Source organism: Giraffa tippelskirchi, chromosome 8 (genome assembly GCF_054371585.1).
Source record: "Giraffa tippelskirchi isolate mGirTip1 chromosome 8, T2T-mGirTip1v1.2.pri, whole genome shotgun sequence".
Taxonomy (NCBI): Eukaryota; Metazoa; Chordata; class Mammalia; order Artiodactyla; family Giraffidae; genus Giraffa; species Giraffa tippelskirchi.
In genome coordinates, this window is record NC_137282.1 from 82,783,607 (window position 1) to 82,799,735 (window position 16,129).

The following is a 16,129-nucleotide window of genomic DNA, read 5'->3' on the forward strand; positions in this document are numbered from 1 at the left end:
GTATCACAGTTTCTCTGATCCAATCTGCTAGTCACTTTTTACTTTCTTTCTTTCCTCACAGATTCTTAATAATTATTTATTTACATAGATTTAAAAATTATTGATAGAATCCTTGAGATCACAAACCCTTCTGTTGTATGCAAAAAAAAATGTAGATGAAATAAAACTTTTCTAAAATATTGAGAATTTTTGGATCATTTAGATAGCTCAAAATAAGAATTTCTTATCTTCAGCCCACTTAAAGATGACTACTCTCTATTCTCTTCTTTTGAAAACGTTTGAATTAATGAAGTGCTACATAAAGTTATGTTTTCATTCAGAAATTAAAACATTTCAGATAAAACTAAAGTTCTTTCTTTATTATCTTCATTTTAATCTTTTCCCCAGGTTTTATCACTGTTTTCATTGTGTTAAATTCTTTGAGGTTTTTTCATGCAGTTATCAAGTATTAAATATATATATGAAAAAACAAGTACATTTTATATTTATTTTCATAAATAGTATCAGGTGGTTGTTCCATAATTTTTTTCCCCACTCACAATATTGCTTGGAGATTTTTTATATCACTATATGTATACTGCTATATTCTTTCTAAATGCTACATAGCATACTATGTATAATTTACCATAGTTAAGTGGTTTTAAAGGTTTAATTGGTATCAGAACCACATGAAGGGCTTGTTAATATATTAAATGCTATGCCTTACCTTTAGAGTTTCAAATTCTTTACGTTTGGGGAGGCTAAGAATTTATATCTCGAACAAGTTCCCACATGCCACCTTGATCTGGGGACATACTTTGAACACCACTATACTGATTAGCTGTTCTCCCCTTGGTGGACTTTATGGTTGTGGCAACTTTTTTACTGTTCCAAATAAATGGTGAAATGATTACCTCTATACCTCATTGGGCATATGTGTAAACTGAGTGTTTCTCAAGATCAGATAGCAAGAAATGAAATGCCTTTTGTGTACATTTTAAAATGTTGACATTGTCACATAACCCTCTTTTGATTATCCATTTTGTGAAATGTCACATGGGTTTATCCCTGGGAGACAAGGAGGCAATGCAACTGTGTACTTTGTTGTCTGTGCATAAGTTAAGTAACATATGTGTAGTGACCAATCAGTGACAGACTTTGAAACAAGTGCTATGATTGGCAATTGATGAGGATGCGCAGTTCTATTTATACAGTGATTTTTGGACTGACATGCTAGTAGCAAAGTTTGTACTTTATGTGATTACTCACGGTTAGTATACTATAGTAACTGAAATTTGAGCTGTGTTGTTGGGATCTGGTATTATTTATCTAAACCATGGCAACTGAAATTCATGCATATCAGAACCATGCAAAGCAAGGGTTGCCTCTATTCAATATGAAAAATAAAAAAGAAACTCAATGGGACGTAGAGGATGAGTTTTTTTTTTATTGTTGAAAATAAATTGTATCCCTCTACTATGATCTTCTAGTCTGCTAATGATTAACAAGTTAATGATTCATTTGGAAACTTGTAAGCCTGGTGTCTTACTTTAAGTTCTGTGATAATAGTCAATAAAGTGTTTTTTAGTCAGATGTAACATAATTCAATTAATAGTATTGACTTAAGTGATTATGCATTTACATTCACTTTTGAGAAAATTTTTGCAGTTTTGTTACTGTCCTATAATGGTTTTCAAGAGTTCATCATTTGTGTCAGATGTTCAACCTTTTCAAGTAGATAAATTATACTATTTTTTCATCAGGTGATTATTGTTTTAAAATTGCTATTTTAATAGATGTTAAAATAAATTCCCACTTAGAAAGTCTGCCAAAGACTCATAACTGAAAACACAGTTGTTTTTGGTCATGCATTATAGAGACTTTCTTCCCAAAGCATTTTGTGAATGGACACTTACTGGAACCACTCAATTGTATGAACATTCAGTGTGAAGTGAGACAGCCCTGCATACTTCAGTAATTTCTCAGACTTTGCATAATTACAGATTTCTCAAACGGGTTTATGGATGTATTTTCAGAGGCTCATGAATTCTTTTCATTAATTTAAAAATTTTGTTTTTTTTCCTGTTGATAATCATTTAGCACAACCCTAATGCCTGCATTTGTTTACCTTTGTGTTTAAAATCACCTGGGCTCAAATGCTACTTTCACTTTCAGTTGCCGTGGCCTCATGAGAAAGGACCAGAGACATCCTTCATATATAAATGATAAAAGCCAAGTGAAAACTTGTTTTGTCATAAAGTGTTATATGAACAAAGTTTCAAAGTAGTTGTAATTGAGACAATTGGTGGGAAGATTGAGTCATCACTATAACTCAGTAAACAGTGATGTGCTGTGCAGGCAGCAAGCATTCATTAACTTGTTCATCTGATGGCAGATGAGAGGACTATGGCAGAGGGATATAATCAGTTTATATCACAATAGAGAAGTTGTTTCATTCTTTATAATATTGTTTCAGCAAACAGCATTTTAAAATTAATTTGGATTTCTTTGGTTCTTTTGTTTTAGTATTTACTTTAAAAAATTCACTTTATTAAGGTTTAATTTATATACCATAAAATTCACTCATTTTAAGCATGCAATTCAATAGTTTCTAACAATGGGGTTGTGCAACCGTCACCGCAATCTAATTATCATCACTCTAAAAACAAACCTCATTCCCATTTGTGGTCACTGTCCATTTCCACCTCCAGCCTTAGGCAGCCACTCATCTGCTTTATAGGTGTGCTTTTTCTGAATGTCTCAGATAAATGGAACCATATGTGATCTAATATGTGATCTTTTGCATCCGGGCTCTTTTCCTTAGCAGAATATTTTTTAGGTTCACCCATGTTGTAGCATACATCAGGACTTTTGTTCCTTCTTATGGTTGACTAGTATTCTTTATATATATGTGTGTGTATGTATACATATATATATATATAGAGAGAGAGAGAAAGCATATTTTGTTTGTCCATTCACCATTTGGTGGACGTTTGGGTTGTTTCCAGTTTCGGCTGTTGTGAATAGTGCTGCTATTGAACATTTGTGTAACAAGTCTTTTAATGGGCATATGTTTTCATTTCTTTTAACATAAATTGGGAATTGCTAGGTCATAATGTAAATCTATATTTAACATATTAATAACTTGAAAACTGTTTTCCAAAGTGGCTATACCATTTCAAATTCCCACAAGCAATATAAAAGGTTCCAGTCTTTCTACCTTCTCACCAACCATCCTCCCCACCCCCATGCTATGCAGCTTGTGGGATCTTAGTTCCCTGAAAGTGAAGTCGCTCAGTCGTGTTCGACTCTTTGTGACCCCATGGACTATAGCCTACCAAGCTTCTCCGTCCATGGGATTTCCCAGGCAAGAGTACTGGAGTGGGTTGCCATTTCCTTCTCCAGGGGATCTTCCTGACCCGGGGATCGAACCCAGGTCTCCCGCATTGTAGGCAGACACTTTACCCTCTGAGCCACCAGGAAAGCCCCTGACTGGTGATTAAACCCGGGGCCTTGGGCAGTGAGTCCTTAACCATTGAACTAACCACTCGTCACCAGCATTTGTATTTGTCTTTTTGATGATAATCATTCCTGTGGGTGTGGAGTGATCAGTATTTACTTTTAAATTCATTGCAAATCTATACTTTGATAAGAGTTATTAGAAAAAGGAGCCTTGTTATATATTCACACTCAGTCTTAACATAACAAGCTTTTATTTATTTGCAACTAATCTTGGGTATCATCAATAGGAAAGAAAAAGTTATAAGATAACTTCATTTGTAGAGTTAGTGCATGTGTGTGTGCTCAGTCACTTAGTCATGTTGGGCTCTTTGTGACCCCATGGACTATAGCCTGCCAGGCTCCTCTGTCCATGGGGATGCTCCAGGCAAGAATACTGGAGTGGGTTGATATGCCCTCCTCCAGAGGATCTTCCTGACCCAGGGACTGAACCTGTCACCTGTATTGCTGGCAGATTCTTTACTACTGAGCCAAGGGTTAGTAGGTTAATTAAATCACAAAAGTTATTCTTGATATGTCAGTATAGTCCTGGGAATGACAGGACTTTCTTGTGGTTTACTAATTAGAAAGGAGGTTGTTGACATGATCTGTGTAGAGGTCAGTGTGGGATTGTGTGCATCACCAGAAAGCTTTACTATGAGGTGAAAGATGTATGGGAAAGCACAGTTAATATTCTTTGATATATATACTGTGTACCTGAATATATTGATATTTTCAGATATTTTCATTGTACTATGTAAGCTTAAGAAAATTTTTTTTTAACTTAATTTCCTGGGTTTCTGTTAACCCTTTCTGTCATCAAGTTACACAATTTGTGTATTTTATCTCATTGACTTAAAAACCATCTTGAGTTGTGTCTCAGATGTCAGCAGCTCTTCAAAGAGACCTTTCCTAATAATTCTGTTAAAAGTAGCTCATCTCCCCACCTCTCTACCACCACCCACTCTATGCACTGTTCTGGTTTGTTTTCTTTATAGCACTTACCATTAGCAGAAATGATGACCTGTTTTTTATATTTGTTTTCTTGTATTCCAATACCTGGAATAGTGCCTGGCATATAGTAAGAACTAATTATTCATGAAATAAGTAGTAAATAATGGAATGTTTTCATATTTTTCTCCAAAAATTTCTTTTTGTATAGAATAAGGAGGCATTTCCACCAAGATGCACCCCCCTTTTTTTTCCAAAAAGAAAGGAAGTATAAAAATTGCTTTTCCAGCAAAATTGAAAAATTTTAACTTAAGCCATATCAGTTCAGGGTAAATAAGGAATCGACAGTTTTTGAAATCTCTGGCTCTGCATTGTTATAATGCATTGGGCTTTAGTCTTTGGTTGGTATGTTTCACTCTTTACGAGCTAAATAATATGATATGTAATCTCAAGATAACTGCTTAATGAATTTTATTGCATCTTAGCATTTCCATTCATTTTATATTAAAAGTGACTGCCACTGAGCTGTGATTTCTACTTGTTAAAATGACATTTGTAGTCCTTGGCATATATCTATTAGTTTCTTCTTTTGATTAAATAGTTCCAGAGTTCAAAGAAAAAAAATCCATCATTAACTAATATTTCGTCTTCCTGAGTGAATGCTTGATTCAGCAATGTAAAAAGTTCTATTACGAGAAATCATAATGGGTGAGTCATTGCTCTAGCCATTGGGCATGATGCTCTGCTTAAGTTGCTGACCTTGTGTCCTATCTGTCAGTTATTGTGGAGGTAGAAGGAAGCTTCATTACTCTTCCAGACTTCTGTTGAAATATTTCCCCTCCCTCTTTTTTTTCTATAGCAAACTGATTTATATTAAATTCACTTCTTCAACTAGTCTAGGGTCAGTGTGCATGATGGATAAGAGCAAAGATTCAGTGTCATAGAAATCTGCATTTGAATTCTGCTTTTACCAATTCAGAAGAAATACAACTGACCAATAAACATTATACTCAACTTCACTAACAATTAAAGAAAAAAATGAAAATTCCCCTGTAAGACGGGCAAAGATGAAACAGATCTCTATTATCCTATGTAGCAAGAAGACAAATTTGGGGAGAAAGAAAGGGTGGGATATCAATTATTAAGCTGCTTTTCTAAAGAACAATTTGATAATATCCCAAGATGTAAAATGTAAACTGTGTTGATAAGATCTGTAGAAATAAGCACTTTCAGGCATTGTTGTCTGGAGTGTAAATTAGTTCCATTCTATGGAGGGCAATTTGATGTTATCTTCCGAATTATAAACATAGATACTTACTCTTTGACCCAGGAACCCAATTTAAGGAGCTTCTCTGACAGATACATCCACACATGGAAATGACCAAGGATCCCTGTCCCTGCTTAGTCGCTCAGTCAAGAGCGACTCTTTGCGACCCCATGGATGGTAGCCTGCTAGGCTCCTCTGTTCGATCGCTGGGTTGGGAAGATCCCTTGGAGAAGGAAATGGCAACTCACTCCAGTATTCTTGCCTGGGGAATCGTATGGACAGAGGAGCCTGGTGGGCTTCAGTCCATAGGGTCTCAAAAGAGTCGGACATGACTGAAGCGACTTAGCACAGTACACACACATAGTTAGTTTGGTTTAGTTGGGCTTCCCTGGTGGCTCAGACAGTAAAGAATCTGCCTGCAATGCAGGAGACCAGATTGGATCCCCAGGTCAGGAAGATCCCCTGGAGAAAGGAATGGCTACCCACTCTAGTATTCTTGCCTGGAGAATTCCATGGAGGAGCCTGGTGGGCTACAGTTCATGGAGTTGCAAAGAATTAGACACGACTGAGAGACTAAACACAAGAGTTGGTTTTGGCCTTTTTTTTTTTTGGCCCTTGAACTTAAAATTATACAATGTTAAAAGATTGTAAAACATAATTCAACGAGAAAGAATACATGACAGAGATTGTATATGGCCTGCAGAGCTGAACATATTTTCAATCTGGCCCTTTACAGTGAAAGTTAGCAGATCTTGTGTCTAGAATCTCTTCCTTCTTATTTTACTCCCCTTGCTTGGTGACAGAAAGACTGAATACATTCTTCTTGAGTCTCCTCACTTCCTTAAAGAATAGCTTGTAGCTAGTGGAGCAAACCTATGGTCCAAGGGAGTTTTGAGGGGCTTGGGTCTAGGAGTAATCCTCTCAAGGAAGTTTCCACTTCATGTGTTGCATATTCTGTTTTCCAGGAAGCTATTTTGTTACAGTTCTGACTAGTTAGTCCATCCTTGTTTTGTCAGCCCCTGTGTCATCTCTTGAACATCCTTTTTAGCTGCTAGCTGCCTAATGTGATAACTGTTTTCATAAGGGCAGCCTTTCTACTTTGAGAATGTATTTCCCTATGAATTCTTGATTTGTGGGATATTTTCATATGAGGCTGTTGTACTCTTTTGGGGAGGTATTTTTCTAATCACTCTAGTCCTTTTCTGTAAAAATTTCTGGATAGTTTCTATCTTTCAGGTCTTTCAGTTTCTAATTCTGATATTTCTACCTATTGTTATGTTTTTTGAGGTTATTTCTTTTGATATTTGGACTAGGGAAATCTAATGTATAACTTGGCAGCTATTATTTGTACAAATCTTTTATAGCCCTTCTGTTTAAGGAGGACCTTCCTTTTTTTTTTATTTTAAATATTTAGTGATGTATTTGGCTGTGCCAGGTCTTAGTTGCAGCACGTGGGATCTTCAAACTTCCTTGTGTGATGCAGAGCATGTTTTTTATTTTTTTAGTTGTGGCACGTAGAATTTTTATTTGCAGCATGCAAGATCTTTCAGTTGTGGTTTGTTGGATCCAGTTTCTGGACCAGGGTTCAAACCCTGGCCTCCTGCATTGGGAGTGTGGAGTCTTAGCTGTTGGACCACCAGGGAAGTCCCAAGGACCCTGTCTTTATATTCTTTTTGCTCTGTCTTCAGGTTCTCCCCTACACTGACATTTTAACATTCTTGGGTGATCTTTCAAAAATCCTTAATTTCTAGTCATATGTTTTTATTCTTCTCCTAAACTTCAAAGGACTTTATAGATGTCATTATCTTTCTGTCTGACTTCACAGCATGAAGTTTTATTGCAGTTAGTTCATTGTCCCCACTTTCTCCCTTCCTTCCCCTGTACTTGGTCCTTTCTTCATCCTTACCTATACTCCATGTGCTTCCTGCCTCTCCAGTTTCTTCCAGATTCCTCCTTCAGGATTCAATTCCAGCATCTTCCTTGCTTAAATCTCACTTAGAGCACTGCAGCAGTCTCTTTTCCCCTACTATACCCACCAAACTGCTTAATACAGTCCTGATGCATTTTTACTGAAACTTATGAATGCTTTGCCATGATTTGTAAAATTCTATGTGATCTGGCCCCTGCCCACTTCTCTTTTTTAGTTTGCTTCAACAAAATGGGTGCGGGATTTTACACAGGACTTTTTTCCTGCTTAGAATGCTCTTCCCTATGGCTTGCTACCTGCTCCCTACTCACAAACATGGTTAGCTTCTTTGTATGCTTAGGTTCCACCAAAATGTTGCTTTTCTAGAGAGGCTGTCTAAACTAGGGCTTTCCCACTGTTGCTCCCTCAGCACCTTTTATTCATTGTTAAATGCTGAGCTCCTGTTGTTCTACTATTAGAATTAAGACTTGAATTATTCTTAACGTATCATAAAGCTGTTGGGAATAATCAGAGCAAGGATTTAGTTTTTGCTAATCACCCTCATTGGTTGGCTGTTCTTGATTGTATTTCTCTAATCCTCACAAGATACGAAAGTGTACTGTTTAAATATTTAGATTAGTTGTCTTTTACCATGGAGCTTGCTTGTGAAATCATATAAAATCATGAAACTTATAATTTGTACTTGAGTGACAGAGTAATTTTATCACATTTATAAGTAAGAATATACATTTTAATGGGAGAGTTATTGATTAGCTTTAGTGTTTAATCCTGGATAGAAGTTTTCTGTGGCCCTAGTTTTGTTTGTATTGATCGCTGAGGAAGGCTTTCTTATCTCTCCTTGCTATTCTTTGGAACTCTGGATTCAGATGGGAATATCTTTCCTTTTCTCCTTTGCTTTTCGCTTCTCTTCTCTTCCCAGCTATCTGTAAGGCCTCCTCAGACAGCCAATTTGCTTTTTTGCATTTCTTTTTCGTGGGGATTGTCTTGATCCCTGTCTGCTGTACAATGTCACGAACCTCTGTCCATAGTTCATCAGGCACTCTGTCTATCAGATCTAGTCCCTTAAATCTATTTGTCACTTCTGCTGTATACTCATAAGGGATTTGATCTAGGTCATACCTGAACTGAACTGAGTTTTGTTTGACAGATATATTATTTTGTAAAGTTACTACTGGCTTCCTAACATTTAGTATGTTAAGCCAATAGCTGATATATTCCTAATTAATTTTGCATTGGAAATCTCTTCTTAAGTATAAAAGCTAAAATGTTGAAGTAGCTGGAGATTTATTTCAGCATGGAATAAAGCAGTGTTTTTTATTAGAAACCTTTGATAGTTCTGTCTCGTGTTTCTCACTTTCTTGTCCTGTTCCAAGCACTAGATAATATATTTTACATACCTGCAAGGAACAGACAATTTCATCAAATTCTTTAGGAAGATGACATGCCAATCTGAAACTACATTTTCTCTATTATTGCCTTGCCTTTCATTTTCAAGAACATAGTAGTTATATTTGGCATAGTGCTTGAGTTATGTGAGTGGGTGCAAAAAATGAAAAAAGATGTAAGGATATTTCTCTTGAACACTTTGGTTAATAGTAATTAAAACACATGCTAAACTTATACTAACTTGTCTTGTAATGAATTTGAAATATTCCATGTATTTGATTCAAATGTATTCATTACGGTTAGCTATCAAGATTTCATACCCCTCACATAATCTTAAAGAGCCCGTGGAAGTAAAGAAGTGGTAAAAATAGCAACTACATATTTCATATACTGTGCTAGCAGCACAAAAATGAGTCTTATTTTTAATCTTCATCTCAATCCTATAAGTGTTATTTCTCCAGGTTTTTCAGTGGAGGAACCAGGACTCAGCAACAGTATAAAGCCGGTACATGAACGCTATCTCTGGAGCTTCTCTGCATAGTGCTGTCATCTAGTTCCATCTACTAAATTGGAAAGAAATGGGGAGACTGAGTCTTGCAAAGCCAAAGGGCTTGCTCATCATCACACAGCTAGTTAGCAATAGAGTGAGGACTTGGATCACTGGCCTCCTGACTCACATTCCGGTGCGCTTTTCACTATATCAGGACACCTTGGCTCCTGAGCCCCAAGTGACAGCCCCAAACAGCTGTGTTTATCTGTCTTGCATGTCCCAGCTTGTTTTGCTAGCAGAGCAAAAGCTACTTAAAAGGATCCTCAATCTTCACCTCCCCACTCCCCTCCACTTATACTCGTATATTCCTACTTGCCCCATGAATAACTTCACAGAAAGAATTGTGCAATGTCACTAAGCCTTCCTCTGGTGTCAGAGTTACTCCCTGAGAGAACATTCACTTCCTCATGACTCCAGTTTACTGTCAGATTGCCTTTCCCTCTCTTCTCTTTGATCGGAATCTTAGTTGTTTAGGCAGGAATTTGAGGAGCAGATGTTACGCCCCTTGAACAAGCCCTTTAATTCTCCTTAGTACTGTGTCTAATAACTCTTAACCCTGTCCTTTTAACTCTGTGGCTAGCAGAATTAAGAGCAAAGTGGGACAGGAATGGTGAGCTTGATGCTGAACATTTCATTTCAGTGTTGGCAAAGAGAGCACATAAAACGAGACAGAGGGAAAATGTTAGGCTTTCCTGTGAAACTAAGATGAATATTAGTGTGGAATTGGTAAGATTTTGTATTTCCCTCCAAATGTGAATAGAGCAATTTGGTAGAGTAGATCGCCAGATAAATGGAGCCATTGAACTGTTTCTACTACCTTGTCTTCTTAAATTTTGCTGTGTTCTTTAGATTTTCATTTCCCTTTGGAAATAAAAATGGTTCACCAGAAAAAAACAGTTATTGCTTAAAGTGCTTGATCTGTCATGGTTCTTGAAGAAAATTGACTTCCTCCAAATGAGAATGCTGTTAAGAAAGATATACCCTATGATCTAATTGGTTCATTCTATTCTCTCTTTATAGACTTTGGTTTAGCAGTCTTAGCTGACTAATCATCAAAATTCTGACCTGTTTGTTCATATATTTAAAAAATTGGACTAAATGGCCTATAGCTTTCTCAGTTCCTATTAATCACTTGAGATTTTGGTAAGTCAGAGGCTGATTAAGAGTGAGAAATCACAGTAATTTGAACAGGGAAAGCGTACTGTAAAGAAATACTAACTGTATCATGGAATTGGTGTAATGCTGCTGCTGCTGCTGCTGCTAAGTCGCTTCAGTCGTGTCCGACTCTTATGTGACCCCATAGACGGCAGCCCACCAGGCTCCTCCGTCCCTGGGATTCTCCAGGCAAGAATACTGGAGTGGGTTGCCATTTCCTTCTCCAATGCACGAAAGTGAAAAGTGAAAGTAAAGTCGCTCAGTTGTGTCCGACTCTTCTCGACCCCATAGACTGCAGCCTACCAGGCTCCTCTGTCCATGGGATTTTCCAGGCAAGAGTACTGGAGTAGGGTGCCATTGCCTTCTCTGATTGGTGTAATGAGGGATTGGCTACTAAAAAGTAAAGTAAACTCTGAAGAATATAGGAATAGCAAATAAAAGAAGCAGCCTTACTCGTAGCATATAGAATGTTTAAGGTGGAGGCTTCCAGGATTGAGATTTAGACCTTATTTGAGAGGGCAAGGCTGTGGCTCACTAAATGATAAAGAAGTTTCTGTGACAGGAGTACTTGCCAGAAACTCGGTTCACCTCATCACTCTGATATAAAACTTTCTGAGGGAAGTACTGGGGAATCGACTGGGTGCTACTGGCTACTGATTGCTGTGCACTTCACCAGCCTGGTCTTGGAGCACCTGCATCAATGGCAGGGGTTGGAGACTGGAGAAGCCATGTGTGGTGTAGGAACCTACCAAGAGGAACACACAAGCTCCAGGGAAGAAAACCCCTTTCTCCTGCAGTGCCTTTCCAGCACTCTCTAAGGACAAGACTTAGCATCATGTCAGCTGGCATAAGGAAAATATTTAAAGGACCCAAATCCATTTTTGCAGAGCAAACAGTGAAGGGTGAATTTGGAGATGAGGGAATAAATGAACAACTGACACATTTGGTCAAACAAGTGACCTTATATTTTATTAGTATTGATGCCTACTTATGGACTTAATTTGAATTTGGGACTCTGGTCAGAATTTTGCTGAGGACCTCATTTTTTCCCCAGTGTTTCAGAAAGGATGTCATGAGGCCAGAGAGACTTTTCTTTTATAGAAAGGAGGGACCCTGGGCAGTAGCCTCACCTTCGCTTTCGTAGGTTCCTTTATCATGAAGATCTGGTTTGGGTGCTTCAATTTCTCATCTACCTTGACACACTGATCTTGGGGATTCTGGTGAAATTCCTCATGTTGTCACATATTATAACCTCAGAGCTCACTCAGATCTTTGTTTGAATTATCTTTGCCATTGGAATCAGTACTCTGAACTTGTACATTAAAAATGACTTTTTGCAGAATAAATATTTCAGAAACTATCAGCTAGCGTTTCATTATTTTAGGAGAAACAGCATAAATTTTGAGCAGCAGTTTCTAGTTAGTGGTGGCTGTGCATAAAAGCAGTTTCATTGGTAAATATCTGATTTGGATTTGGTAACCAACCAGGAGGAATAACCTTACTCAGGCCTAACTAGACATACAGGAATTTTAACTTTTTGTGTATATTCTAGTTTTAGAAGACACAGTTATCATGAGTTGATAGTTTTTTTAAATGAAATACCTATTTATTTCTCAGCCTTAAAATTATAGACTTAGAAAGTAAATTGGACTAAATGACCAAACATTTTGTTAAAATTGTTTTACTGTTGAAGCCAATTTTATTTTGAGTTTGGCCTGTTAGGATAAATCAACGAATGTAATTAATTTTCTGACAACAGCATTACATTCATAGAGGACACTATAGCTGAATACAGCTTTAAAAAGAAGGTGATCATTTTTATCTTTGATAGAGAAATTTTAAGGCAATGGCACCCCACTCCAGTACTCTTGCCCGGAAAATCCCATGGATGGAGGGGCCTAGTGGGCTACAGTCCATGGGGTCGCTAAGAGTCAGACACGACTGAGCAACTTCACTTTCACTTTTCCTTTTCATGCATTGGAGAAGGAAATGGCAGCCCACTCCAGTGTTCTTGCCTGGAGAATCCCAGGGATGGCGGAACCTGGTGGGCTGCCGTCTATGGGGTCGCACGGAGTCGGGCACGACTGAAGCGACTTAGCAGCAGCAGCAGCAGCTACCTGTTTTTTAAAATTAAAATATAGTTGATTTATAATATTAGTTTCAGTTTTATTAGATAGTGATTGAATATTTTTATAGATTATATACCATTTAAAGTTATTATAAAGTATTGGTGCTCTTCCCTATGCTGTACAATATATATATAGTACATATATCCTCATATCTTATTTATTTTCGAGATAGTAGTTTATATCTCTTTATCTTCTGCCCCTATCTTGCCTGTCTCCTCATCCCTCTTCCCACTGGTAACCATGAGTTTGTTCTTTATATCTCTTAGTCTGTTGCATTATATTTATTTTTTTGTTTTATTTTTAGGTTCCACATACAAGTGATAACATATAGTATTTGACTTTCTCTGTCTGACTTATTTTAGTAAGCATAGTACTCTCTTGGTCTCTTCATGTTGTTGCAAGTGACAAAATTTTATTCTTTTTTATGGTTGAGTACTCTGTGTGTGTGTGTGTGTGTGTATACTCCAGAATTCTTTGAGAGTTCTTTCTACTAGGCTTCCCTGGTGGCTCAGTAGTAAAGAATCCACCTGCCAATGCAGAAGGCGAAGGGTCGATCCCTGGGTTGGAAAAATTCCCTGGAGAAGGAAATGGCAACCCACTTCAGTATTCTTACCTGGGAAATTCCATGGACAGGGGAACCTGGCGGATTATAGTCCATGGGGTCACAAAAGACCTCATGGTTTATGTTGAGTCCATGGGGTCACATGACTTAGCAACTAAATAACAACAACAAATATAAAATTTTGCCTTGTCATTTAATTTATTAATAATAGTTATTTAAAATTCTATGGCTTGGCTTAGAAGTTCAGTATCTGGTTCTCCCAATTTCTGTGAACCTAAATAATAATTTCTTTCCTCTCACTAACCTAGCTGAAATTTAGCACTTCCTTTAATTGTGAAAGTAGACAACAAAGTCACAGGTATACCTGCAGATCTCAGATATTTTCATAACACATTACCATTGTTACAGATGCTTCCTTGGCTGCTCAGATGGTAAAGAATCTGCCTGCAGGGCAGGAGACTCGGGTTCGACTCCTGGGTGGGGAAGATCCCCTGGAGAAGGGAACGCTACCCACTCCAGTATCCTTGCCTGGAGATTTCCATGGACAGAGGCTGTAGTCCATGGGGTTGCAAAGAGTTGGACATGACTGAGCGACTAACATTTTCACTTTCACTTTCATGCTCATCACTGCTTTGAAATTACAGTAGTTATTAGACTTGCCTCTAGGCATAGTTACTTGATACATTAGTCTAGAAACTCACATATTATGTCACAAATTTAAAAATATATTTTTACAGTTAGTTCTTTATAAATGATTTCCATGGTGTGTGTGGTGTATTTTTTTTAATGTGTTTAAAAAACATGCTAAGAAGTGCTCCATAGACCTCAGACTATGAAATGGTCCAGGCACAAAAAAGTGGTTCTGTACAGTGTAGGTCAAATTGTGTTATTTCTCACCTCAAAAATGCTCTGCTGGATTTCCTCTCATTTCTTCCAAAGAAAGTGAAACCAGGGTCCTTTTGAAGGCTTACATGGCTCTCTGCACCTACTTGCTGCCTTCTGACCTTGTCTCCAACTTTGGTTATTTTTGCTCTCTTTGTTACAGCCACATTGGGAATATACCAAATATTCTTTTGCTGCAGATCCTTTCTAGTAATTTCCTGATAATATCTGCGTAACTTACTCCCTCAGTTACCTGATAGACACTTCAGTCTTTTACTTCCTGACCACTAGATTTAAAATATTTATTCTTGCCCCCTTGGTACCTACTCTGCCTTCCCCACTCTGTTTTTTCTTGTACGCTTATTGTAATTTTTCATATTTTACATATAATTAGCCTAGTATTGATTTGGGGTAGGGGGCTTACCATAGTCCTCTGTTACTGGCAGGTTGGCCCTTCAGCAGTAGTTAGGTTAACTTTGAGAGCTGTTGTCCTTCCCATGCGTGACTTTCATCCCTTCTACCAGCACCACCGGTTCATTTATGAGCCTATTGCATCAAGAATAGAGTGGATGATGACAAAAGCTAGCTAATGGCAACTGAACTGGCCAACTCACTTTGTCTGCATGGTTGTTCATTGCCTCTATTAAATTTGATGCTTTCTGGGATTAACATGTGATACAAAGAGCTTCATTTTTAATTTCTACTTTTGTTTGTCTGTCTGCATGGATTATCCCCATATCTTCTTTTCTCAGTCTCCTGATCTTTTCTATGTTTTACCTCTCATCTCCTGGAGATCATGTCTGACTAATGTAGTTGATACATTTTGCGCACCCGATACAGTTAACATGCTATCATGGAGATCGGGGACCAGCATGAATTTCTTTGTATTGTCCAGATCATTCAGGTCCCTTGGGACTAGATTAAGACAGAGGACTAGAAAGTTAACATAGCTCTGGTTCAAACATGTAGATGTATGCTGCTGCTGATTTACATGTGAATTTCCACTGCTTTTGGTCTTCCTTCCTAATAGAGGTAGAAACACCTGCTTTGCGGGATCAGTGACTGCAGCACTTACCTGAGAGAGCAGTAACCCTGTTTTATATGCTGCCAGATAGACCCTCCAGCTTCCGCACTATAGTATCTAGTTGGTGATGACCATCCTCAGCCTTTCCTTTACTGTCTTCATTGTATTTACTGCCCCTAGCAATAGCTACCTAGTTCCTTAGTCCTTTCAATTACTTCTTTTCCTGTACTCTCAAATGCCTGAAATATTGCCTTCCCTCTTACCAACAGTTTTAACAATGCAGTTGCACTGCTGCAGCGCATCAGGGACTAGGTACCACCAGAGAAGGGGTCCTCATTGCTAACCAGTCCATGATTGACATCACTCTAAAATCTTATTTTGGAATAGCTCCATAGGTCTACTTTTGATATCAACCCTCTCAAGTTTGGTTCTCCCAAGACACACTTTGAAGCTTCAGGATTTGCATGTAGGAGGTTTGTTGAGGAGTGCTTCTGGAATCAGCCCCTATGAGAGAAGCTGTGAGGAAAGCAGCATTAGGAAGATGGAGGAACTGAATTGCTAGGTGGTTGCAACAGCAACCTTAACTAATTTCCACAGGGAGATCTGAAGCTGGAATAACCCTTCTGAGGTATTCCCAGTTGAACCAGAGGACTGGGCCATTTTACTGCACATGGACCAGTCCTTAAGTGTGGGCTGCTTTGGGATAGTAACAACCTTGGATGAGGGAGTTTTCTGCAACTCAGAGAAATTTCTGAGACTTCAGTTGTAAGCCACCAGCAGGCCAAATCCTGGAAGCTGGGGAATGAGTACTTCAGTCCT

General features: G+C 38.0%; 1 protein-coding gene across 11 annotated transcripts in view; it reads left to right on the forward strand.

Annotated features, from left to right (window-relative positions):
- The window catches only part of WDR70 (WD repeat domain 70), a 320,625-nt gene that overhangs the window by 62,582 nt on the left and 241,914 nt on the right, over positions 1-16,129 (forward strand). The window lies entirely within an intron of this gene.